Below are 26,559 nucleotides of genomic sequence, written 5' to 3'. Positions count from 1 at the left end.
TTGCCTGATGAGGCCCTTTCAAAGCCTCCCTCCAGAATGAAAAGGGAGGAATATAACATTGTTCCCCGGCAGTTCTGACAGAAAAGCTGCAATATCAGACTGTTTAAAACAAAAAAAGGGCGGTGTTAATTTTTTTTTCCCCCCTATTTTTCCCCCCATTCTGCAGTGAAAAGCACCTAATTTATAAATATAAGAAAACCCAACCGCCTGCTGATGATAATGACTCAGCCAATTTATCTCACAACCAAATGCCAATGTCACCCATTGAATAATCACGGTAAAATACTTCAAAGACAGAGGGGACAAGAAAAAAAAAAAAAAAAAACCAAAAAAAAAAGGAAAAGAGATGTACCTAAGCCTGGTCTAACTGTAGGGGTTGCTTACCAAAGGGATGGAAGGCAGAGGCTTAAGTGATTAAGTCAAATATTGCGCTCGTTCATTTGCAATTTGATTTTAACGACGGACAAGATGAGTGAAAACAAGAGCAGGAGCGTCTGCATCATAATATTAATAAAACATAATTAGCAGGATGATTAGCATAGGAGAAAGAAAAGCACCTTAATTCACCTTCCCCCCCTCCCTGCCAAGGGGGCTCTTGCTGTTGATGATTATTTTCAGAGGGCTGGTGTTTACAGAGGTTTGATTAGAGCGGGAGAATGCAAATTGAGAGGGGACTCACTGGCAACACAGTGAGGGTGTGCTGGAAGAAGCTTGGAAATCCCAGTCAAGCCATGGAATTGTGGAATGGTTTGGCTTGGAAGGGAACTCAAAGGTCGTAGGGCAGGGACACCTCCCACTAGACCAGGCTGCTCCAAATCCAGCCTGGCCTTGGACACTCCCAGGGATCCAGGGGCAGCCACAGCTTCTCTGGGAATTCCAGCCCAGCTCCTCCCCACCCTCCCAGGGAAGAATCCCTTCCCAATATCCCACCTAACCCTGCCCTCTGGCAGTGGGAAGCCATTCCCTATATCCTGTCCCTCCATCCCTTGTCCCCAGTCCCTCTCCAGCTCTTGGAGCCCCTTCAGGCCCTGGCAGGGGCTCTCAGGTCTCCCAGAGATCTTAGTGCTAAATAAGGGATCCAGGGACAACCTGTGCCAGTGTCCCACCACCCTCACAGGCAAAAATTCCATCCCAACATCCCATCCAAACCAGCACATGGAATCCCACACTGGTTTGGGTTGGAAGGGAATTTAAAGCCCACCCAGTGCCACCCCCTGCCACGGGCAGGGACACCTTCCACCAGCCCAGGTTGCTCCAAGCCCCATCCAAACTGGCCTTGGACACTTCCAGGGATGGAAAAAGACATGGATATGGGAATGGGAAGAGGCCAGGAATCCAGGTGAGATGTGGCCAAGCTGAACAGCACAAGGACAGCAGGGGCAAAGAGAATTTGTTTAGGACCGATCCTGGAATACAAACACAGGGAAGCATCTCCTGCTCTCCCTGTTCCCTCAAGGGAAAAACACATTTTTCCTGCTGCTCTTCCTCTACCACCAGTGCACAACTTGCCTTTGGAAACAGGCTTTAGTTTCCATTTAAAAGGCTGTTCCTAGCACAAAATGTTTCCTGGGCTTCCTGTAGCCACGGGAGGAGGGTCGGGGAGATGCTTTCAAGTCCAACAACAGACTGAGTGGAAAATGAAAGGGGATTTTTTTTTTTTTCCCTGGGAATCTGCTGGAGGGAAAGGGCTGAAAATCATGCTGAATTGTGCACCATGTGAAATAAAAAAAAAAAAACCAACAAACCCAACACCTGGCAGGATGAGGGGTTTGGAGAAGGGCGGTTCAGGTGCATTCAGACATCCAGGTTGCCCCTCTGCTCTGACACCCAATTCTTCGTTTCTGACATCCAAGGGCAGAAAAAGAAGACAAAAGAATTCTTCTTCAGCCTCAACCCGGCATCTTTTGTTACACTATAAAGGCAGAAAATCTGGGAAAATCATTTACTTGCTCTCCAACTGAGACTGGCAAACTGACAGCTCGGAGAGAAAGTCACTTGCACATTTTATTCGTGTAATATTTCTAAATTATATAAGCTCTGTTTGAGGCTCAACGTCGACTTTACCCCAGTCAAGGGAGAAATGCAGCTTTTTGAGACTGCTACCAATAACTTCAGCACTTGCTGCTGAGATGTAATGAAGAACACAAAATTCTTTGGTTTTATACCTGATCTGGAGCCCCCATTTCCCTGTCAAAGGGAAGCTTGAACTCGTTCATGCAGCAAAATCATTTACAGAGATTAACAGCCATATTTGACCTCAGACTAATGACCAAACTCAAGCCTTTCAAAATTAAAAATATGACCTTTCAGATGTGACCTGCAGCAATAAGGGTGAGCAACAATGTGGATGATTACCCTGTGATCCGTTCCAGCACGTGTTCCCTTCTCCCATCAAACACGTGGGCAAATTCCACCCATCCCTGCAACAAAACTGTGCCTTAATAAATAAGTCCACCCCCTCTTCTTCCATGATATTTTAAAATCCCTCTCCCACAGTTCTTACCACCTGCCTTGTACAGCTCTTTCCTATCAGCACAACTGATTTGTGCTTAATCACCCCCAGTGCCAAGGTGGATTTTCCTGCCTGGTTTGTGCAGCTTCCCCAAATCTCCGAGTTTTTATGTCCCTTCCCCACAGCACTTAAGAGCAGCAATTTTTTTTAACTTGGGCACTTCCAGGGATCCAGGGGCATCCAGGATTTCTTCCTTTATCCCATTTAAACTGGCATGTGGAGCGGTTTGGGTGGGAATGCACCCTCAGGCCCACCCAGTCCCACCCCAGCCCTCCCAGTCTCCCAGGTCGTTCCCAGCCCCATCCAACCCATCCTCGGGCACTCCAGGGCACACACATGAGTGTTTATGCCAGTCCAGATGATGCAGAGGGGCTTGTTGCCATCCCAGGAGGGCAGGAGGTGCCTCTCTGCGTGTCAGTGGTTTGATTGACGTGTTTTCTGACCTCCTGTGCCCATCAATCTGCCCCTCGTTTGGGTGTCAGAAGCTCATCTGGGATTTGTGCTGAGCTCCCTCCAGACATTTCACGGGGCTGGTACATCCTGGATTCCTTCCTTCCTCTCTCCCCTGGGTGCAGCAGGTTGAGGGAGGGGATTCTGCCCCTCTGCTCCACTTCCACCTGCACAGAATCCCCTTCCCCACTCGGGTGGGAGGTGTTCATGCCCATGGAAACGGGGTGGAATAAGATGGGCTTTGAGACCCCTTCCAACCCAAACCATCCCACAATTCCACCATCCAAATGGTGAGCCAGTGTCAGTGCTGGAGGTCCTGGCTGCCCCCACAGTGCCACCCCACAATTAACCAGAGAAACCAGATGGGAAATCCGAAGGCAGGAGCTGAAGCCCTGGCAGCTCCAAGGCTGCAGCTCCTCGTGTTCCCAGCTCAGGCAGGAGTTTCCCTCCAGCCCCAGAGGTGCTAAAGCACAGTGTCACCCCAGAGGGATGATAAATGAGCTCCCTGCTGCTGTGGCTGTGCCTGCAGTGGCTGTGTTAATGAGGAGCACGCCTCACTACACGTGTCTGATTTGTTTCCCTGCGTGTCTGAGGGCCTGGCACGGGTGGGTTTGGTGACCCCCCCACCCTCTCCTGCCGTGCTCCCACAGCCCTGCTCCTGCTTCCACTCGTTCTGGGATTTGGCAGCACCTGGTCACGCTCTCCTTAACCCTGGGAAAGCACCAATTATTTGTTTATATGAATTTATATGAATTTCTCTGCCTGTGAACCCTGTGGTAACACTTTGCTGTCCCCCCCACCACCACCAGCAGGGCACTAACAGAAGTTTCATCATTAACTCAAGGAATCATTTCCCATTTAATTAGCCCAACTAGATGCTTAATTGATTCGAGATGCACCATTTGAGGTCTGATGGATGATTCTGTTTGGAGGGGGCTGTGCAAGGCCAGGTTGGACAGGGCTTGGAGCAACCCGGGCTAGTGGAAGGTGGCACTGGATGGGTTTAAGGTCCCTTCCAACTCAAACCATTCCATGACTCTGTGATTCCCTGGCAGTGCTGGCACAGCAGGGCAGCAGAGCCTTCCCCTGAGTGATGAGGCAGCAGGAATGATGGATGGGTGTCTGCAGCTCCACCGAGAGCCAGGAATGACGGATGGGCCCGAAGAGGAAGACACGATTCCTTGATTAAACCAGAATTTAATTGATGGGCTTTGGAGATGCAGATGATGCCTCTGAGCTTGGGGTGGGTGGCTGGAGAGCTGGGAAATGCTGGCTCAGCACAAAGAGGGAAAAGGAAATGAAAAACTTGGATGTCACCGGTTTCAGATGGGGGGAGAGGGCTGGAGTCAGCAGCACTTTTTCCAAACACCCTGAGGGACCTTTCTGCTCACACAGAGAGACTGAACAAGGGCTCTTCAAGGATGCTCAGCTCGCTCCAGATTCCCAGAATTTACGGACTGGGAGGGCTCAGGGAGGGAGGGCAGGGAGGGGGAGACCAGCAGGAGAGCCCAGGGTGTCAGAGCAGGGGGACAGGTTCCCTAAGCCTCAAAAAGCTTCTCTGTATTCACACACAAAAACAGATTTAAAAAGAAACTGTGCACATTTACAGAATCCCAGAACCTGCTGAGCTGGGAGGGACCTACAAGGACCTACAGCCTGCCACCTTTCACTGTTCCCTCCAGAACTTACCCCAAACCAGCAGCTGGGACACTTTTTTCCCAGTCCTTTCCATGTCAGATCAGAACAACCCAGGGCCACCAAGCTCTTTTTGCCCATTTCATTTGCCTGTAGCAGTTGGAGGTCAGACCTGAGGTCTGAATCTCAGACCTCAGAATGGCTGAGGTTGGAAAAGATCTCCCAGACCACCCTGTGCCCCATCCCCAACTTGTCACCAGCCCAGAGCACTGAGTGCCATTCCTGGGACACCTCCAGGGGTGGGGACTCCAAACCTCCCTGGGCAGATCCTGCCAGTGTTTAACAACCCTTTTCAGGAAGAAATTCCTCCTGATGTCCAAGCTGAGCCTCCCCTGGCACAACTGGAGGCCAGTTCCCTCTCCTCCTGTCCCTGTTCCCTGGGAGCTCCCCCCTCCTGTCAGGGATTGCAGAGCCAGAAGGTCCCCCCTGAGCCTCCTTTTCTCCAGTCCAACCATCCCCAGTTTCCCATTCCAAACAAGCCCAGTCAGCTCCCAGCACTTGGCTGGGATGCTGGAGGCTCCAATTTTTAATCTGCCCCGACATCCCCTTTGGCCAAACACTTGGGCTCCTCAACACCCAGTCAGAAAACTGAGAATATTCTCTTTTTCTCCTCTGTTGAGATGAAATCCCTCTGACTGAGTGAGTCTCCTTGAGTTGGGACAGCAGCCTGGGAGCAGCCTCCTGATCTCTGACAAACCCTAAAACACAAATATTAAACCCAATCACCATTCCTCTCATTAATGTGCTGCAGCCAAGAAACTTTCCAGCGATTTTCCCCACAAGAAGGCCCAGGGGAGGGTTTTATAGCTCTCCTCATTTATCCCCAACGGCTGCAATTCTGGACTCATCAACAAACTCACCTCACAAAACGAGGATTTGAAAAAGTTTCACTTGAGTTCAGCTGCAATTTTGGCTCTGAGAAAGCTTAAATTTAGGTCTAATGTGGAGCCTCCAAAAGTTTTTGGAAACCTCAGTGGGGGGGAAATCCATTATGAACTCCAAATTAATCTCAACAATCTCACCTATTGATTTTTTTTTTTGCCTTTTATCAATTGAGCTCCTTGTTCCTGAATAACTCATTTACAGGGAACAGACTGAAGGAACAAAGCCCTGCACAGTTATAATTGACACCATTTCCTAGAACACCTTCATCAGAAATTATTGGGCTAATGATGATTTGCCAGGCACCAGGACAAGCTAAACAAACTCCAGGCTGCCATAAAGAGGGAGAAAAAGCTTAATTAACTTACATTTTAGCCATCACACTCCAGGTAGGAGCAACCTGGGCTAGTGGAAGGTGTCCCTGCCCACGGCAGGGGGTGGAATGGGATGATTTTAATGTCCCTTCCAACTCATTGAAAGGACTCTCAGCATTAGAGCATCGTTTTCTTTCATTTCCCCCCATTTCTTCCCCTCCTTTAGGCTCTCTTGGTGTTTTTTCTTTAATCAAATGGATTTCATGTCCCTGCCACAGAAGGGATTGACAGAGTGACAGCAGCAGCAAATAAAGGAAAGGGGTGAATTGCTAATGAGAAAGGATATTTCTGCATTTCTCAGAGCCAAGGGCAGAGGTGACCACAGAAACACCAGCCAGTGTCAAACACAGGTGATGTGGAGGGGGAAGGACCTGGCAGGGAATGACCAATCCAGGAAAGGGCTGGAATTGCCCCCAGCTCTCACCTGGGACTCCTGCTGGGGAGGTTTCCACCCCCAGCCCATCAGACCTTTGATCCAGATGAACGTGGGGTTGGGAGCAAGGAAATCAATTTTGGATGTGGCAGCAGGGAGAGGGGAGATGGAGCAGCTGCTCAGCCCTCTGAGGGAGATGAAGAGAGGGAGACCTTAAAGGTCATCTCATCCCACCCCCCTGCCATGGGCAGGGACACCTCCCACCAGCCCAGGTTGCTCCAGCCTGGCCTTGGACACTTCCAGGGATCCAGGGGCAGCCACAGCTTCTCTGGCAATTCCATCCCAGCCCCTCCCACCCTCAGAAGAATTCCTTCCCAATATCCCATCTCTCCCTGCCCTCTGGCAGTGGGAAGCCATTCCCTGTGTCCTGTCCCTCCATCCCTTGTCCCCAGTCCCTCCCCAGCTCTCCTGGAGCCCCTTTAGGCCCTGCAAGGGGCTCTCAGGTCTCCCTGGATCCTTCTTTTCTCCAGGATAACCCCCCAGCTCTCCCAGCCTGGCTCCAGAGGGGCTCCAGCCCTTGGAGCATCTCCTGCTCCTCCTCTGGACCTGCTCCAGCAGCTCCACCTCCCGATCCAGCAGCGGATGGACAAACCCAGAGTTAAAGCCCTGACCCCCCAGCCCACGTTTGGCTGCTCACAAATTCCCTGTTTTTCGTGTTTCTGCCACAGCTGCTCCTTGAAATGATCTCCAGCTCCCCAGCAAACCAAACAAACTGCACCGTGCATCATCCCCGGGCCCTGCTTCTCATTCTGCTGCTGCCACCACCTAATGAAGTGGATAAATGATTAATTAAGAGACAATATTTCTTTACAGAAGCTCGCTCTTGGGGGGGAGAAACACCAATCCCCTGATGCTGCTGTTCACTGGGCTGTTTCCCACTATTTTTAGCAAGTGGAGGAGAAGCTGGAGCAGCACGAGGGGGAAGTGGAGCCGTGTTTGCTCAGAGCAGGAACAATAAACAACCCTCCCAGCAAACCTCAGGGGGTGTTCAACACATCCCTGCCTGGCTCTGCAAGGAACTCCTCTGCCTCTTCTGAGAGCTCCAGGACAGGAATTCACTGCTAACTCCAGAAAAAATTACACACCTAAAGGGGAACAAAAGGGTCATTTTTTGGTTTTTCTTTTTTTTTTTTGGTCACAGCGCCCGAAGTGAAAAATAATCTGAATAATATAATGCTGAGCCTTTCCCTCAAAGAAAATCATTTCACAGCATTCCCATAACTTCATGCTCAGGAACATGGAGCAGGATATTAAATCCTTTAAATATTAATTCCCGAGAAAGCCCAGCCTGTTATTAAACTACGTCCAATTAACAGCTTTGAAAGACACATAAAAGTTGTAGTCACAAACTTTTTTCTCCACTTCCCACCTGTGGCTCTGAGAAATTACTCCCTAATTTCTCTTAATTAGGACATTCCTAATAGTGCCAGGCAAGAATTTTGGGAAGAGGCATTCAGTGCTTCCCATTCCCATTCAGGAAGGAGTGGCAGTGGTCAGGGCCATGTGCAGCCATTAAAAGCTCAAATAAAAAGTAACTGTTTTGGGTGGAAAAGCCCTGTGAGGTCATCAAGCCCAGCCACCACTGCCCCACGTTCTGGAGTGGCACATCCACAGGGCTGTAAAAAATCCCTCCAGGGGGATGTGAGGACTCCACCCTTGTGCCAGACCTTTTCCAGGGAGAAATTTCCAGGAGGAATTGTGTCCTGGGGGTGCCTGTGGGGTGAACTGTGCGAGGGCTGGCAGCGGATCGTGTGCTCTCTCACTTCACTGAGCAGCCTCTCGGTGCACACAGAAAGCTTTTCTGTGTTCCATTGTTGTTAACCAGCTGAGCCAAAGCAGTGTTGACATGGCAGAGACTCCCCCCCTCCCCGTGCCTGCTCCCACATCAGCTCATGCTTTATTGCTCAGGAGCTTCCCTCCCACCTCCAACGTGCCCGGGGAGAACATTAAAGAGATTAAAACAAGAGCTATTGTTTGATATTGGAATGAAAGGGCTCCAAACTCTCTGGCTGCTTATGCAACAGTAATTGCAGCCAGGAGAGCTGAGCCCCAAGTCCTCCAGCAGCTGCTTTGTCTCTTGAATTTGTCTCCATGAATTTGTCCCACAAACATTTTTAAGATCTCATTAGCGGTCATTAAATACGCCACGAGCAAGAGCAGTTTGGGGAGGAGGTTGGATGCAGGTTAAGGGAAGGTGTGGAGATCAAATTCAAATGGGCAGAAGGTGTGTAGTCCAGGGAGTTTGTGGATGAACAATCCCTGGAAGTGTCCCAGGCCAGGTTGGAGATGGGGTTTGGAGCAACCTGGGATAGTGGAAGGTGTCTGGGTGGAACAGGATGGTCCCTGAGGTCCTTTACAACCCAAAGCATTCCATGATTCCATGATAATTCCTCACAGAGGGTGACAGAGGTGCTCTTTGCCTGCTCTGTCCCTGCCCTGTGCATCCTGGACACTCAGAACAGAGACTCAGGAGCCTGAGCTGGGATTTGCACCCCAGTGGTCTCCTTGGGTGGGAGGGTTTTGCTCTGAACCCCAAACACACACCTGGGGGTGCCTGGTTGGGTGCTCTGCTCCTGACAGATGGCCAGAAAAGGTGCTTTTCCATGTCAATTGGTAAAAAAAAAGGGACATTCCAAAGGGGCAGGTTGGAAGAAACAGGGTGGGGAAGAGAAACCCAAGAGAGACATCCTGGAGCTGGACTTTCACAGACAGATTTCCAGGGGAAAGGGGTTGTTTTCATCACGTAATCACACACTGAGTGTTTTCAACCATGGCTGCTTTTCATCACCACTTCACCTCCATCTGCCTCTCCTCCCTTCCAACTGGTCCCTGGGACGTTACTGGCACAGGCAGCCCAGCAGGAATGAGCTGTGTCCCCTTCCTTGGGCTGAAGGAGATCTTGGAGGGGGGGCTGGAAACATCCCCAGCCAGGCCCATCCATCCACCTGAGCTACTTTGCTCTGGGCTGACTCCGAGACATCTTGAAAATTTAATGTGCTTTGGGGAGGAAATGTCAGGGTTGCACTGGAGACAGTGGCACTGCAAGCACCACCCCAAAGGATGCCTTTGTTTCCCCTCCTGTGGGAAGGGGAAGACAGATGATTGGTGTCAGGTGGTGGTTTTGATGCCCCAGTCCCACAACAGCTTTTGGTACAAGGAGAAGTCAATCGACCTGCCTGTTCCCTTTGGTGTGCTCTGGGTGTTACAAATGTTGTCTAAGGGGGAAAACCCTTTGACAAACGATGTGCTGGGAGATTTCTCCAGGCTTTGGGATTGATCTGAGAGGAGATTTCTCCAGGCTTCTGGGATTGATCTGAGAGGGGAGGAGATGTGGTTGCTGCCGGTGAAAGCAGAGCCTGCTGCAAAGGACAAGGCAACTGATGTCAGACTAAACCCTCTGCAGATGTGGGGAGAATCATCCTGAGGTGTGGGGAAGGCAAAGGGCAGAAGGGATCTGCCTAAACCAAACCATCCCTGCTGGGTGCCACTCACATTTGCCCCTTGGTCTGGATTTTGTGATGGTGAAACAGTGAAATGGTTTGAGCTGGAATGGACATGCTGTCTCTGGGCCATAAACCCGAGGCAGATGTCTTTTGGGCTCCACAATTCCGGGTTTTTATGGAGAACTAACGGTGCTCAGTGATGAGCCCGATATTTGTGCGCATCCAAATTGTTCTACCACTTTAGCAGCTGATGTAGCACATTAATTTTTATCTCCAGACCCAAGGTTTCTGTGCAGGGAGGAGGCAGGGGGAGGCTGCAGAACTGCAGAGCGACAGCAAACTTTCGGTCCCAGTGGGTGGATTGAACCCAGGGGGGCAGGGTTGGGTGGGGATACTGAGAAGGAATCCTTCCCTGTGAGGGTGTTGAGGTGCTGGGATGGAATTCCCAGAGGAGCTGTGGCTGCCCCTGGATCCCTGGGAGTGTCCAAGGCCAGCTTGGAGCAACCTGGGCTGGTGGAAGGTGTCCCTTCTATGGCAGGAGGTGGCACTGGATGATCCTTAATGTCCCTTCCAACCCAAATCATTCCAGAATTCTGAGATTTAAAGCCCTGGAGTTCACCTGCCCCCTCCTGACACAGAAAGGAGCTGACCCACCCAGCTCTGCCCTCTGTCTGCCACCACTTCAAGCCTTCGAGCGGCCTAAATTTATCCCGAGAGACATCCCTTGTTCAAAGAAACCCAAAAAGCCCCAAACCCTTCCCCCACCAGTGAGTCAGTGCCTCGTGCTGCAGCAGGGGCTCCAGGGAGACACAAACCATATGCTCCACATGGAAACATCCTCGGAGTGTTGGTGACACCAAAAACCTTGTCGCAGCTTCCCCCGACTCGCCTCCTGAGTCTGTAAGTTGGGGATTTTTAACGCAATTCCAACGAAAAGGAGCCTCCAGCAGCGACTTCTGGTGGTTGTGGGGCTGGATGAATTATTCCATCCTCGTCTCCTCTTTAGTTTGGATTGCTCTGGCAGGTCCTGGTTTCCAAACACGACTTGTCTCAGGTTAAGAACTCAAAGGAGAAGGCGGGGGAGGAAAAGCCAGAGGGGAAAAAGCCACATATCTTGTCACAAGCATTCCTTTGTGTCACAGTCAGCAGCTACTGCAAGTCATCCACAGCCAGAACCGAAGAATTATGAAGTTTATACAAAGTTTAAGCCCAGCTTTGGCATGACTCAAGTTAGACTGAAGTCAGAGGTCAAGCTCAGGTGCAGAAACCTCGACCTGGAGATACCCAGAGGCCTGAGTTGTTTTACTGGCACTGAGTTTTACTGGCACTGAGTTTTACTGGCACTGAGTTTTACTGGACACCACCACAGGTTTATGCTGGAGACCAGCTGATTGAATCCCCAAACGTAAAGCAAAGTGAAACTTGGCTCCAAAAACCTGTCCCTGTGTCCTGCCCATCTGTCACCTGGCTCCAGGCTGCCTCTGAGCAGCACTCTGCCGGGGCTGACGTGGCACTGGTCCCCCCCCAGCACATAAATAAATGATCCATGAATTAATAAATCACATTGACTAATCACGATAAAAGCGGCAGATCGGCCACGCTGGAAACTCGGAGACCTGGGAGAGGCTGGGAAGGGCATGGAGGATCTCAGAGCTCCTGAGCTCTCTGGAGCATCCCCAACACGCAGCACAAACAGCCCCAAGCCCCAGTTTTAAGCTCAGCTGGGGCTGCAAAGCCTCACCAATCTCCTCTGGGCTGTTCCGTCCCTCCCCTCCCCTCTCACTGAGAAGGAACAAACTCCCTTTAAGCCACGAGGGTGCTGGAATTCCATCAGGGAAGAGGCTGACAAATGTCCTCAGCCCTCGTGCAGCTCATCCAGAGCACCAATGGATTCCCATCATCCGTCCCCTGCTACTCCAGAGGCATAATAAGTGTCTAATCCCAAAGAAATGCTGCCCCTGGCAGCACCAAACCACTCTGACTCATAGGAATGATGGAGAAGGGCTCTCAGGGCGGGTTTTCCGTGCTCTGTCAATGAGACAACGCTCTCCAGAGCATCCTTTATCTCCCTGTCTGCTCCCAGTCCCATGGGAGGCCATTCCAGCCCTCGCTTCTCTGAGATCTTCCTGCTAATACAACTGGTTGCTGTCATCTCTCTCTACCTCAAAGTTGGCTTTTGTGGCATTTGGAACCTCCAGATTTATGGGCTGCCACCAGCTGACAGGAAAGGAGGATCCCAAGGGAAAGCAGGAATGCCACACTCATCCCAGGATATTTATTTCCCTGCAGTAACACCACAGGATCCAGGAGAGCTTTAAGAGCTCAGGTTCACCCTTTATTTAAGGAGAGATGTCCAGCCCTGACTGCTGTCCTGAGACCAGACCTAAATAATTCTGAGTTTTGCATCTGATTAAATTTGGTCTGGTTTTGACAGCCAGGACCTTCACTCTCACTCTGTGTTACACCCACTGCATCCCTGTCCACCCGTGGAGACCTGTGCTCCTTCTCCAACCCACTGATGGCACCTCCTGGTGGGTTTTCCTTCCTTATCCTATCAAGCAGCCCTTAGGAAGGACTATTCCTTCCTCTTCCTATTAAACAGCCCTTAGGAAGGACAATTTCCTTCCTTGTACTAATCAACCCGGGGGCCAAGATGGCGGGCGGGCAGGCGGCCACGCGTTCGGCGTGCTCCTGCAACTGGGTGGTGGGTGGTGAGGGACCCGCTCCTGCTCTCGCGGCTCGTCATGGCCCTGCATGCGTGGGAAAGGCTGCAGCACCGATCTGTGCAGTCGACCTCCTGGTGAAGCCGTCGGGAGCTGTGCTTCGACGTCGGAACGGCGGAGCGGTTGGCAGATGGCCGGCGGCCATGCGGGGCCGGGCCGCGGGACCGGGCCGCGCCGGGTCGGACCGGGCGGGTGCAGGGAGGGGGCCGGACGGTCCCGGGGGTTCCCCAGACCGTCGAGGGGGGGCGGGTAGATGGTCCCGTTCAGCGCGGGGGGGAAATCCCCTGGTCGAGCCGGGCCGGGTCAGGCTGGGCAGGAGCAGGGGGGAGGGTGGACGGACCTGGAGCTTCCCCGGGCCAACGTGGGGGGGCCGGCGGGGCGGCCTCATTTGGGGGCCGCGGACGGGCAGTGGAAAGGGGAGCTTGCAGTGGCACGCTGGGGGCTGAGGTTTGGGGTGGGTAGTGGGTTTATTCTGGAGGCTGGGGGTTTTGGCTGGGCAGGGGATGTGGAGGGTGCCCTAACCAAGGGTGTATGCGGGCACTTCTTACACGTGTGCCTGCCATTGCCTGGGGGTATGCCGGAATCGCCGGGTGTTGTCGCAGTGGGAGTTGGGATATGATGGGTTCGGCTTGCTAGTGGCTTCTAGTGGCTTCTGCCCAGGAATGTGGTGTGCTTTTATTATTGTTGTTGTTGTTCTGTGGGTTTTTGTGCTGGTGCTTGTTGTTGGTTTTGTTTTTGTTCTTTGTTTGGTTTTGTTTTATTTGTGTGGTTGTTTTGGGTTTGTTGTGGGGTTTTTGTTTGTTTGTTTTGGGTGTTTTTGGGGGTTTTTTTTGTTTGTTTGTTTGTTTTTTGTGGGGGGTTTTTGTTTGTTTTGGTTTTTGTGGTTTTTGTTTGTTTGGGTTTTTTGTTTTTTTTGTGGGTTTTTGTTTGTGGGTTTTTGTTGTTGTGGGTTTTTTTTTGTTTGTTTTTTTTCCCCCTCTTCCCTTCTCCTTTCTCCTAGTGTCCTTGAGGGGTGCTCAGGGCAAGGAAGTGTCCCTGGGTTAAACTGTAGGAAGCTATGAAGGAAAAGTTGGGAGAGCAGGGCTTGACCAAACTATTTCAGTATGCCCTTATGAGGTTGCGAGCTGTGCTGGCGGTGGCATATGCCTCCGGTAGGGTCTCCCATGCCAGACAGGTCAAAACTGAAAGGTCAAATGTGTCCGTGGGCAGGATGAGCTCACTAGCCTTCCGGCAGTCATCCTAGGAGAAGGACAACTCTAATTTCAAACCCGGGCAGATGGAGCTCGTTTAGCCCTGTAAGGCCATCCATCCAAGAGAAGGATACTCTAATCAAACCTACGCCCTGAGGACCTCACTGTCACCGTCCAAGCTTGCTAGGCCCTGGCAGATGAACCTCAGGAGTAAAGGGTGGGATCAGTTCTGCGCAAGCTGAGCCTCACCTAAAAAATCCACTGCGCAGGCTCTAGGGTTATACCCACACTTGTAAAGTCCTGCAGCGACAGGTGAGGGACGAAACGGCAGGTGATAAGGTGCACTGGAAGCTGCAGTCCTAACCCTGCATGCAGGCGGTTCAGGACATTGGTCGCCTGAGTCTGACCCTGGAGATGACAGACTCACTCGGCAGCATCCTGAATGACCAAGCAGCCTTTTCCAAGGAGAGCACTGCTTGCTCCACACGGAGAGGGGCCTAGAAAAGGTGGCCTAACCAAAGCTCATCTCCATCCTTCACCTGGTTGGCTAGCCGCGGCCAACAGGCACCTTCTGATGCGGTCAAATAAAGATTAAGAGCAAAAGGCACACACCTGCCTCCAAAGGTGTACTCAAATTATCACTCGCATGCTGGAACATCAGAACCATGCTCGATACTGCAAACAGTGGCCGTCCTGAGCGTCGCTCCGCTCTAATTGCCCATGAACTGTCACGACTCAACATCGACATCGCTGCTCTCAGTGAAGTTCGTCTTCATGAGGAAGGCAGCCTTAGAGAACATGGTGCCGGTTATACACTCTACTGGTCAGGTAAACCCAGTTCTGAAAGGCATCTCTCAGGAGTTGGCTTCATGATTAAAAACTCTATTGCCTCTAAACTCGAAAATCTGCCAACTGGTCATTCTGATCGTATCATCTCCCTACGCCTCCCACTACACAACAAGCAACATGCTGTTCTCTTTAGTATATATGCCCCAACCCTCCAAGCTGACCCTGCTGAAAAAGATAAATTCTACAACGACCTACGCCACCTTATCCAAAAGGTTCCTGCAGATGATAAGATCATTATCCTTGGTGATTTCAACGCCAGAGTAGGAAAGAACTCTGAAGCCTGGAAAGGAGTACTAGGCAAGCATGGTGTTGGGAACTGCAATGATAATGGTCGCCTTCTGCTAGAGTTTTGTGCTGAGCAGCAGCTTACCATCACCAACACTATCTTTCAGCAGAAAGATAGTCTGAAGACAACCTGGATGCATCCCAGGTCCAAGCACTGGCACCTCATTGATTATATCCTGGTCAGACAGAGAGATATCCGCGATGTTCGTCACACCCGCGTGATGCCTAGTGCAGAATGTCAAACGGATCATCGTCTCGTGCGCTGTAAACTTAACCTCCACCTTAAATTCAAACCTAAAAAGGGCAGCATTCCTAGAAGGAGACTTCAAGTTAACAGTCTTCAATCAGCTACAGTGAGGGACAGATTCCAGGCAAATCTTCAATCCAGGCTCAAAGTTCATTCCACAGACTCCTCTCCCGAAGCACTTTGGCAACTTATTAAAAGTAGCATTCTGCAGTCCTCTGAAGAATCCTTAGGGTTCTCCTTCAAGAAAAACAAGGACTGGTTTGATGAAAACAATCTTGAGATCCAGGAATTGTTGAGGAAGAAGAGAACTGCTCACCAAGCCCACCTTGCTCAGCCATCTTGTCATATAAGAAAAGCAGCCTTTCGACTCGCATGCAGCAAGCTGCAACAGAAACTTCGTGACATCCAGAACAAGTGGTGGACCAATCTAGCGGAAAAAATCCAATTATGCGCAGATACAGGTGACTACAGGGGATTCTATGAGGCTCTGAAAACAGCCTACGGTCCTACACGCCAGGTTCAAAGCCCATTACTCAGTGCAGATGGCCAAATGCTTCTCACAGATAAAGTTTCCATCTTGAATCGATGGTCTGAACACTTTCAGACCCTCTTCAGTACTAACCGTGTAGTTCAAGACTCAGCATTGCAGTTCATCTCACAACAACCCGTGAAAACTGAACTGGATACCGCCCCCACCATGGGAGAAACTCTTAAAGCAATACAGCAGGTGAAAATTGGCAAGGCAGCTGGGGTTGACGGAATCCCACCTGAAATCTGGAAGTACGGTGGCCAAGCACTCTGTGCTAAGTTTCATGAATTTGTGGTGCGCTGCTGGGAACGAGGTGAACTACCTTCAGACCTTCGTGACGCTGTCATCGTCACCTTGTACAAGAGGAAAGGAGATAAATCAGACTGCTCAAATTACCGAGGTATTACTCTGCTCTCCATTGCTGGTAAAATCCTTGCAAGAATTCTGTTGAACAGATTAATACCCACCATAGCAGAAGATCTTCTACCTGAAAGCCAGTGTGGTTTCCGAGCCAACAGAGGTACCACAGACATGGTATTTGTTCTCAGACAACTGCAAGAGAAGTGCAGGGAACAGAACAAAGGACTCTATGTTACCTTTGTTGATCTCACCAAGGCTTTCGACACTGTGAGCAGAAAAGGTCTGTGGCAGATTTTGGAACGTTTAGGATGTCCTCCCAAGTTCCTCAAAATGATCATCTTGCTTCATGAGGACCAGCGCGGCCAAGTGAGACATGGTGACGCACTTTCTGAGCCGTTTCCAATAGCCAATGGTGTGAAGCAAGGCTGCGTCCTTGCACCAACTTTATTCACAGTCTTCTTCAGCATGATGCTCCAAAGGGCCACGGCAGACCTCGATGATGAAAACGGTGTCTACATTCGATATCGTACGGACGGGAGCCTGTTCAACCTAAGGCGACTGAAGGCCCACACTAAGACCTTAAATTGTCTTATCCGTGAGCTGCTTTACGCTGATGATGCCGCCCTTGTTGCTCACACAGAAGTAGCTCTGCAGCGTCTAACATCCTGCTTTGCAGAGGCTGCTGAGCTGTTTGGACTGGAAGTCAGCTTGAAGAAGACAGAAGTTTTATACCAGCCTGCACCTCAGGAAGTCTCCCATCATCCCCATATCACCATTGGTGAAACAGAACTCAAATCAGTCCAGCAGTTTAGCTACCTGGGTAGCATCATCTCCTCAGACGGTAAGATTGATGCAGAAATAGACAACAGGTTAGCAAAGGCATACAGAGCTTTCGGTAAACTCCATAAAAGAGTGTGGCAAAACAAACACCTGAAGAAAAGTACCAAGATCAGTGTTTACAGAGCTGTTGTACTGTCTACTCTTTTGTATGGGTCCGAATCATGGGTCATTTACCGGCACCACTTGCGTCTCTTAGAACGCTTCCATCAGCGCTGCCTCCGCACAATTCTAAACATCCACTGGACTGACTATGTGACCAACACGTCTGTCCTTGAACAGGCAGCAATCACGAGCATTGAGGCCATGCTGCTGAGAACACAGCTGCGCTGGGCAGGGCACGTCTCCAGGATGCAGGACTACCGCCTCCCTAAGATCGTACTCTATGGGGAACTTGCCACTGGCTGCCGCAAGAGAGGAGCCCCGAAGAGGAGGTTCAAGGACTCCCTGAAACAATCCCTCATCCTTGGCCATATTGATCATCACCATTGGTCTACCCTGGCCTCCAATCGGGAGGCCTGGAGACACACCATCTATAACGCTGCTGCTGCTTTTGAGAACACACGCAGGATCACTCTCGAGGAGAAAAGACAACGCAGAAAGAATCGCGTCTTGTCTGTATCACCTGGGGAGTCTTTCTGCTGTGCCTTCTGCAACCGGACTTGTCTATCTCGCATTGGCCTTTTTAGCCATCAGCGCGCTTGTAGCAAGCGTGGGTAGAGCCCTTTCAAATCTTCGTTCGCGAAGCCTAGCCATGATGACTAATCAACCCTTAGAAAGGACTATTTCCCCCCTCATCATAACCAGTACTTAGACAAGATTAATTCCTTCCTTATCATAATAATCAGCCCTTAGGAAGGACTATTTTCCTTCCTTATCCTACCAAGGAAAGGCTGTTTCCTATCCTTAGGAAAGGCTGTTTCCCTTCCTCCCCCCCTCAAGCAGCCCACAGGAAGGACTTCCCAAGCCCAGCTCTTTCAGGAAACTCCCAAGTCTGTTGTCAGACCCTGACAATTTTATTCCCAACTTCAGTCCAGGGAGACAAAAGTCCTCTCTGGGGACAGGCCAGCCAGGAGGGAGTTGCCTAAAATAACCCAAACCCAGCCCCTGCTCCCACAGGAGCTTCTCAGCCCCAGCAGAGCTCCCTGGGACGGGCTCTGGGCTGCAGAGATCAGCCCTGAGGATCTTCCAGAGGGTTTTTATTCCCTGGCAGGGTGACACCCACACTGCTGCACGTCATTGTTTCCTGCAGGAAGGTCTGGAGAGCTCTCGCCTGTATTTTTAGGCGGGAGCTCCGGGTGGGTGTGAATCACCCTGGGAGCGACACCCTGGAGGTGCTGGGATGGTGACAGCCTGAGGGAAGGGGGTGCCAGGGTGCCAGCCAGGGCCAGGGCTGTTCTCAGCTCCTCCCTGGAATTCTGGCACCAGCTGGGAGTGTTCCTGCTCCCGCCTCGTGTCCGGGTTTATCCCGAGCGCTCCGGGACGGGAGCTCTTCCCTCCGGAGGGTGACAGACACAGGGAGGTGACAGCGCTGAGCTGACAGGTGTGACAGGAGACTGACATATCCCTGAGCCTCCTGGGGCCCTTCCAGCTCCGGAGAGTGTGTGACCCACTTTGTACCACCCGGCAGCATCTCCTTCTCCTCCTCCTCCTCCTCAGGAAGGGTTGGAGTTGTCATTCCTGCTTGTCACCGTTTGCAGGTCTCCATGGTCATGGTCACCTCAGCTCCCCCTGACCAAGCACCCCCTGGTTCTTCACAAGAAGTTCAGCTCTGTGATCTCCAAGAGCTTCATCCTGGGAAGCATCAACGTTATGGGGTTTTTTTAATCTTTAAATCAGAGAAGAAACAAGAGGGCGAACAACTTCTGAAGTGTCCAAGGCCAGGGATGCTGGGAAGGGATTCTTCCCTGGGAGGGTGATGAGGGGCTGGGATGGAATTCCCAGAGAAGCTGTGGCTGCCCCTGGATCCCTGGAAGTGTCCAAGGCCAGGTTGGACCGACCTGGGCTAGAGGAAGATGCCCCTGCCCACGGCAGGGGGCTGGAATTAAATAATCTTGAAGGTCCCTTCCAACCCAAACCATTCCATGATTCCACGGCTTCCCTGCAAGCAGAGCAGGATTGACAGCCCAATCTGTCACCAGGACACATTTAATATTCCAGAATCCTGGCAGAGCCACATCCACAGCCCCTTCCACTCTCAGAGATTTTCCTCAAATGACACCACTTGGGAACCCAACTTTCTTCTGCTCCCAACCCAACAAACGCCAGAGAATAAATAAACACCCAGATATATAAAAAAAAACCCCAACCTGTGAGCCGTGTCAGAAAGCCTGGAGTATTCCATCTTAAATCTCTGCCTTTGACAGGCAGTGGATTAAACAGAAAATGAGTTACATCTCCCCAAACCACAGCAAATGCGAGCCCCACGTTGCAGGGGAGCGTGACAAATAGCTGCTGATATCTGCGAACAAAAATAACCCGTGGCTGAGATCAGGGCAGGCATCACCGCCCCGATCTGCCACGGAAATCAGCTCCCAACCTGGGGATGAGGATGTGAAGTGCAGGGTTTCACTGGCAGAAAAACGATGAGACCTTAAAGGAAAAAAAAAAAAAAAAAAAAAGGGGGAAAAAGAGTTGTTGGAAAGTATTTTTCTTTACTCTGGTGGGTCTAGTGAAGAAAGAGGGGGATGTTGCTGTTTCCACATCCACAGGGCTGGGGACTCCACCCTGCCCTGGACAGCCTCTTCTGGGGCTGGATGAGACCTTTTCCACAGAGGAATTTTCCCAATATCCAACCTGACCCTCCCCTGGAACAACCTGAAGCCATTTCCAAACCCCAACAAACACCACACAAAGCCCTGAACTGTTTTCCTTCCCGTTTAGGGTTCCCCAGACCACGTCCCCTCCTCCCATTCACAGAGGCCTCTGCTGGCTCTGCATCACCCACCACATCAGTGCAAAGTTTCCAAGGGATCCTCCTTGGATGCTGACAAGGGGCTGGTGGGGAGGGAGCAAAGAGCCTTCACCACCTCCCCACCAGCTTGTCTTAGAGCATCTTAAATTAGGTGCTAAAAATGTGGCACTTTGCTTCCAAAGGCAATTTCCTTGAAATATTCTCATTTTATCAGCGGAAGGAAGGAAGGAAATCCCCTCATTTTCCCCGGCCCCTGCAGCAGAACACAGACCCTTCCACTGGTGGTGGTGGTGGTGGTTTTTAATTTTCTGGAGCAGAAATCTGACACCCAGGATGTGTCACCGTGGTCTTTACCCCCACCTCAGGCCACCAGAAATCTCTTCCTTAATCCCCGTGTCATCTTCCCCCTCCCCTGATCTCCCCTGACAGGTGCCAGGGAAGTGCAGGAGCAGGGAAAAGGAGGATTGCAGTGCGGGGAAGATCCATCAGCAGCACTTCAACCCTCTCCTGGTGTGACTTCTCACACCCTCGGGGAGCTGGGCACACTGGAGGGTAAATTTGTGAGCTCCAGCACCTCCCAGAGCAGCACGTTGTGCTGCAGGGATGGAGCTGTTGTTTTCCAGGTGACTTGACATTTGAAAAGCCCGAATTTCCCACCCCCCTTTCCCAAACAGTGGGTGCTTTTATCCTTTCCCAGCAACTATTCCCAGGGGTGGGCAGGGGGTCTGGGTAGGTTGGAAGGTGGAATTCTTGCTGTGGAAGGTGGGAGGTGATGGGACACAGATGGGGACAGGACAAGGAGGATCAGTTTTAAATCAACAGAGGGAACATTTAGGTGGGATATTGGGAAGGAATATGGGCAGGGGCTGGGATGGAATTCCCAGAGAAGCGTCCAAGGCCAGGTTGGATGGGGCTTGGAGCAACCTGGGCTAATGGGAAGTGTCCCTGCCCATGGCAGGGGTGGCACTGGATGGGATTTAAGGTCCCTTCCAACCCAGGTCAACCCAGGTGGGCATCCTTCTCCTCCTGGATGATTGAGACAATAATTATTTTTATTTGTCTCCAGCAGAGCCTCTTGTCTCTAGGAGGTGGATAAAACCTTCTGGGAATATGATAGTATAGATAATATGGAGATTATAATATGGAGAATATTACCTAATTACTCACAATCAGTATCACTTATATAAGAATCAATAGCAACAATGCAATTAATTATTAATATTAATAGTGATTGCTACATATGAATATAGCTCCAGAGGGCTTCCCATTCTTCTTCATCATAAGGAAGCAATACTACAAAAATACCAATTCCACTAAGATGGCTGTAATAAAAAACCCCACTGTAACTCTGGCTACCTCTCTTTATTAATTTATTATTAATTTATTATTAATTTAATTGATTTTATTCTGATACAGGTCAGTGAGTGAAGTTTTTAACAGTCAAATCAGCAAAATTATGCAAAATTTCCCCAATAGCACCACATTTTTTAATCCTAAATCCATCCCTATCCAGGCCAGCAATTAAGCATGGCAGGGACAGAATTAAATGTGGGTTTCACCACAATTTTTAACGAGGATATTTTCCAGGACTGGGGCCAAATGAGCCCAAATCCTTCAGTGCCCAGAGGTAAGTGCAGTGCTGCGAGAGGGAAAGGGGAGTCATTAAGTTTCCTATTTGGCCCAAACTCTAAGAATTAATTAGGACATTCATTTAATTTCCCTTCCTATGTCAGCTTTTAATTAAGCATCCCTTTACCCTCCCTGGGTTTGGGATTGCATGGAATTGCCATGGACTCTGTGGTGTCCATTCTCTGGCTCCAAATCCCCTCCACCCACCTGAACCTTTGCAGATGCCCAAATTTCCCCCCCCCCAAATTGCAGACCTGGCTCTAAAATTAATTCAGGAGGGTTACTAATGGTGCCTTAGTTAAATCCTGTCCCACCAAACCCAGCTCTCTAAATGGAATATGAACCTCCACAATGTCTGCTGGCTCTTCACTCATTACTCCTCTCTTTCAGCTTTTTAAGACCTTCTTTTCGTGGCAGGATATTGGATTTGATAAGACAACAATGGCTTTGGAGAGGAAAAAGCCTTTTCCTAAAGAATCTTGTCCTGCTTCAGCAATATAATCCTTCTTCCCCTTCATCTCCACTGTGTGCCTGTTCCACTCCCACAGCCACTCAGAACTACAGAGTGACCTCAGCTCCCCCCTCACTGGGGAGTTGTGTGGGAATTAGGACCTTCCTGTGGGTAAAGGCACAAAACTGTGGGCTGGGTGGTTGGGATTGGAGGTGAATTCTTGCCCCAGGCTCCCCAGGTGATGCTGGACAAGCCCCTTTCATGGACTTTCCTGGGAGAGTGGAATAAGAGTTTCTATCCTTCCAGGAGGATCCATCCACAGCTCTTGTGGAAGGCTGGGAATTCTTCTACATCCTACACAAGGTTGGACAGGGTTTGGAGCAACCTGGACTAGGGGAAGGTGTCCCTACCCATGGCAGGGGGTGGAACTGGATGATTTTAAGGTCCCTTCCACCCCAAACCCCTCCCTGATCCCAAATAACCACAGGAATCTCCAAGCCCAAGGCTTCCAGAAGAATCTCCCAGGAATAAATCCCTGCTGAAAGACCAACACTTTCCACCTCAGAAGGGATCAGTTGGTCCCCTCTGGGGCTCTTTGGCAGCCCATTTACAGCAGGAGGAGCCCACCAGTGGATTTAATGGAGCAAGAAATGTCCCCTGTCACTGACATCAGTGCTCTGCACCAGCCCAGTCCCTCCCCAGCGTTCCCACCCTCTTCTTTCCAGGAAATTTGGCCAAGCCCCAAACCTTGGCAGGGGGTTTTTGGGGATGTTCAAGTGAGTTATATTTTTGTCGTGTCAAATTAAGAGGGGAATCAGCTAGAAATCATTTTAATCAAGGAAACAAATGGAAAAAGAAATGGAAGGATCCCTCGTGGACCGCTCTTGACATCTGTGGATTTGTTTTGTGTTCCCTCTCACTCAATAAACCGAAGGATGACTGAGGTTCATTTCACAGCAGATGGATTGTATTTCCTTCTCTCAGCTCTGCCACATCCATTGAATTCAAGCAGGAGAAAAAAAGCCAAAAAAACCCCACCTCCCTGTGCTTTAAAACCTCGTGATTTCTGCATTGTGAGAGTCAAACTATGGAACATCCCAACCCAAACAGCCTGATTGTGAAATTACATACCGTTTAACCCCGGTGACTGGGTATATGTTAAGAATCCTCTTAGGAAAACCCTACAAGAAAGAGTGGGAAGAGGACCTTTCCAAATTCTGCTGACCACCTTCACCAGCGGTCCGGATCAAAGAGCGACCTACATGGATTCATTACTCACGAGTCAAGAAAGCTCCGGAGAACAAGCAAGAGGAAGAAACAAGCGAAACACCAGCATCTGCAGATATGTTTGGTACCAAGCCCCTGAGTAAAAGTCCTGTATGAATATGGACATGGCACTACCATTAGTGGGATATTTTTACAGGGCATTCCCCAACAGCAACTCAAGTATTCCACTACCTTGTGCACCCAATACTAATCATAACCATAGCTATGCTTTACTAACACTCACAAACATATACCTATGGAGCGGACTGAAATCCTTAATGACAAAAACCCAAACACTTTAGGCAATGATCCAATCTATACCAACGTCCCTTAGAGATTAAAACTTGACGAAAGAGTCTGTAAGTTATAAGAAAAGGGGGAATGAAGCCACTCACTTAAAACTTTGAAACATAAAGGTTAACACAAGATTGTAAGAGAAATTTCAAAACCTTAACATTAGGAAACTAGGCGGTCCTTGAGATAGCAACTCAGCGAATCCTAGAGCAGTCCTAGAGAGATAGCTGCATTCCTCACAGAGAAAGCAACTCAGCAAATCATAGGATGAGCCAAAAGTCAGCCTGATCTTATTGTGTTTGCCAAAACTGCCTTAAAAGGAGAAGATCGAAAGAAAGTTCAGAAGTTTACAGTGAGGAAGACTCACACACGACCCCGCCCAGAGGAAGGCAACAGGAACCCCCACCGTGAAATCTCCCAAATTGAAGACTCCGCCCAGACTCCGCCTTCATATGAATATTACAATTAGATGTTGCAATTTAATGAATATGTATGATTGTGTTGTAATCCTATACTCAAAAACTGTATAAAAGAGCTATGCTGATTGTACACGTCGAAGCTCTTTGCCCAGGGCGGCCTGGAGAGCTTCCCAACGCGTTGCAATAAAATACCTCCTGCTTTAAAGAAACAAACTTTGTCTCTAAAGCAGTTTCTCCGTGCCTTTTGGGGCAAAATTTCGGCATCAGTCCCACAAACATTTTTAAGATCTCATTAGCGGTCATTAAACACGCCACGAGCAAGAGCAGTTTGGGGAGGAGGTTGGATGCAGGTTAAGGGAAGGTGTGGAGATCAAATTCAAATGGGCAGAAGGTGTGTAGTCCAGGGAGTTTGTGGATGAACCATCCCTGGAAGTGTCCCAGGCCAGGTTGGAGATGGGGCTTGGAGCAACCTGGGATAGTGGAAGGTGTCTGGGTGGAACAGGATGGTCCCTGAGGTCCTTTCCAACCCAAAGCATTCCATGATTCCATGATAATTCCTCACAGAGGGTGACAGAGGTGCTCTTTGCCTGCTCTGTCCCTGCCCTGTGCATCCTGGACACTCAGAACAGGGACTCAGGAGCCTGAGCTGGGATTTGCACCCCAGTGGTCTCCTTGGGTGGGAGGGTTTTGCTCTGAACCCCAAACACACACCTGGGGGTGCCTGGCTGGGTGCTCTGCTCCTGACAGATGGCCAGAAAAGGTGCTTTTCCATGTCAATTGGTAAAAAAAAAGGGACAAGCCAAAGGGGCAGGTTGGAAGAAACAGGGTGGGGAAGAGAAACCCAAGAGAGACATCCTGGAGCTGGACTTTCACAAATAGATTTCCAGGGGAAAGGGGGTGTTTTCATCACGTAATCACACACTGAGTGTTTTCAACCATGGCTGCTTTTCATCACCACTTCACCTCCATCTGCCTCTCCTCCCTTCCAACTGGTCCCTGGGACATTACTGGCACAGGCAGCCCAGCAGGAATGAGCTGTGTCCCCTTCCTTGGGCTGAAGGAGATCTTGGAGGGGGGGCTGGAAACATCCCCAGCCAGGCCCATCCATCCACCTGAACTACTTTGCTCTGGGCTGACTCCGAGACATCTTGAAAATTTAATGTGCTTTGGGGAGGAAATGTCAGGGTTGCACTGGAGACAGTGGCACTGCAAGCACCCCCTCAAAGGATGCCTTTGTTTCCCCTCCTGTGGGAAGGGGAAGACAGATGATTGGTGTCAGGTGGTGGTTTTGATGCCCCAGTCCCACAACAGCTTTTGGTACAAGGAGAAGTCAATCGACCTGCTCGTTCCCTTGGTGTGCTCTGGGTGTTACAAATGTTGTCTAAGGGGGGGAAAAAAACCCTTTGACAAACGATGTGCTGGGAGATTTCTCCAGGCTTTTGGGATTGATCTGAGAGGAGATTTCTCCAGGCTTCTGGGATTGATCTGAGAGGGAGTGAGATGTGGTTGCTGCCGGTGAAAGCAGAGCCTGTGCAAAGGACAAGGCACTGATGTCAGACTAAACCCTCTGCAGATGTGGGAGAATCATCCTGAGGTGTGGGGAAGGCAAAGGGCAGAAGGGATCTGCCTAAAGCAAACCATCCCTGCTGGGTGCCACTCACATTTGCCCCTTGGTCTGGATTTTGTGATGGTGAAACAGTGAAATGGTTTGAGCTGGAATGGACATGCTGTCTCTGGGCCATAAACCCGAGGCAGATGTCTTTTGGGCTCCACAATTCTGGGTTTTTATGGAGAACTAACGGTGCTCGTGATGAGCCCGATATTTGTGCGCATCCAAATTGTTCTACCACTTTAGCAGCTGATGTAGCACATTAATTTTTATCTCCAGACCCAAGGTTTCTGTGCAGGGAGGAGGCAGGGGGAGGCTGCAGAACTGCAGAGCGACAGCAAACTTTCAGTCCCAGTGGGTGGATTGAACCCAGGGGGCAGGGTTGGGTGGGGATACTGAGAAGGAATCCTTCCCTGTGAGGTTGTTGAGGTGCTGGGATGGAATTCCCAGAGAAGCTGTGGCTGCCCCTGGATCCCTGGGAGTGTCCAAGGCCAGCTTGGAGCAACCTGGGCTGGTGGAAGGTGTCCCTTCTATGGCAGGAGGTGGCACTGGATGATCCTTAATGTCCCTTCCAACCCAAATCATTCCAGAATTCTGAGATTTAAAGCCCCTGGAGTTCACCTGCCCCCCTCCTGACACAGAAAGGAGCTGACCCACCCAGCTCTGCCCTCTGTCTGCCACCACTTCAAGCCTTCGAGCGGCCTAAATTTATCCCGAGAGACATCCCTTGTTCAAAGAAACCCAAAAAAGCCCCAAACCCTTCCCCACCAGTGAGTCAGTGCCTCGTGCTGCAGCAGGGGCTCCAGGGAGACACAAACCATATGCTCCACATGGAAACATCCTCGGAGTGTTGGTGACACCAAAAACCTTGTCGCAGCTTCCCCCGACTCGCTCCTGAGTCTGCAAGTTGGGGATTTTTTAACGCAATTCCAACGAAAAGGAGCCTCCAGCAGCGACTTCTGGTGGTTGTGGGGCTGGATGAATTATTCCATCCTCGTCTCCTCTTTAGTTTGGATTGCTCTGGCAGGTCCTGGTTTCCAAACACGACTTGTCTCAGGTTAAGAACTCAAAGGAGAAGGCGGGGGAGGAAAAGCCAGAGGGGAAAAAGCCACATATCTTGTCACAAGCATTCCTTTGTGTCACAGTCAGCAGCTACTGCAAGTCATCC

Source organism: Myiozetetes cayanensis, unplaced genomic scaffold (assembly GCF_022539395.1).
Source record: "Myiozetetes cayanensis isolate MyiCay16 unplaced genomic scaffold, myiCay2020 scf30, whole genome shotgun sequence".
Lineage (NCBI taxonomy): Eukaryota > Metazoa > Chordata > Aves > Passeriformes > Tyrannidae > Myiozetetes > Myiozetetes cayanensis.
This window is presented reverse-complemented; position numbering follows the sequence as displayed.